This window comes from Trachymyrmex cornetzi, unplaced genomic scaffold, assembly GCF_001594075.2.
Source record: "Trachymyrmex cornetzi isolate Tcor2-1 unplaced genomic scaffold, Tcor1.1 scaffold185, whole genome shotgun sequence".
In the NCBI taxonomy this organism is placed as follows: domain Eukaryota; kingdom Metazoa; phylum Arthropoda; class Insecta; order Hymenoptera; family Formicidae; genus Trachymyrmex; species Trachymyrmex cornetzi.
In genome coordinates this window covers 39,964-40,475 of record NW_017296473.1, presented here as the reverse complement: position 1 = coordinate 40,475, position 512 = coordinate 39,964, and the positions used below count along the sequence as shown (strand labels likewise).

The following is a 512-nucleotide window of genomic DNA, read 5'->3' as shown; positions in this document are numbered from 1 at the left end:
CACATGAACTGAATGAAAGATAGCAGGAAAACCGAAAAACCACTTGCAAAATGCTGCTCGCCAGGTATAAAAGAAAGTCATTTCTCCATCGAATTGTGACTGGCGATGAAAAGTGGATATATTTTGAGAATCCTAAGCGTAAAAGGTCATGGGTGACTCCAGGCGAACCATCGACATAGACCGTAAGGCCAAATCGCTATGGACGGAAGACAATGCTCTGTGTTTGGTGGGATCAGAAAGGTGTGATCTATTATGAGCTCCTAAAACCTGGCGAAATCGGTAATACTGAACGCTACCCACAACAAATGATCAATTTGAATCAAGCTTTGCGTGAAAAAAGACCGAAATATCAAAAAAGGCAACACAAAGTGATTTTGCTTCATGATAATGCACCATCACACACAGCAAAACTAGTCAAGGAAACGATTGAGGCGTTTGGTTGGGAAATACTTTACGCATGTGGCTTACTCACCAGACTTGGCTCCGTCCGATTACTACTTATTTGCATCGAT

General features: G+C 42.0%; 1 protein-coding gene and 1 long non-coding RNA gene across 2 annotated transcripts in view; one reads left to right on the top strand and one right to left on the bottom strand.

Annotated features, from left to right (window-relative positions):
- LOC108759441 (putative U5 small nuclear ribonucleoprotein 200 kDa helicase) overlaps nucleotides 1–512 on the bottom strand; it is an 81,454-nt gene that overhangs the window by 75,607 nt on the left and 5,335 nt on the right. The window lies entirely within an intron of this gene.
- The window catches only part of LOC108759442 (uncharacterized), a 16,051-nt gene that overhangs the window by 14,762 nt on the left and 777 nt on the right, over nucleotides 1–512 (top strand). The gene's annotated exons all lie outside the window — the stretch shown is intronic.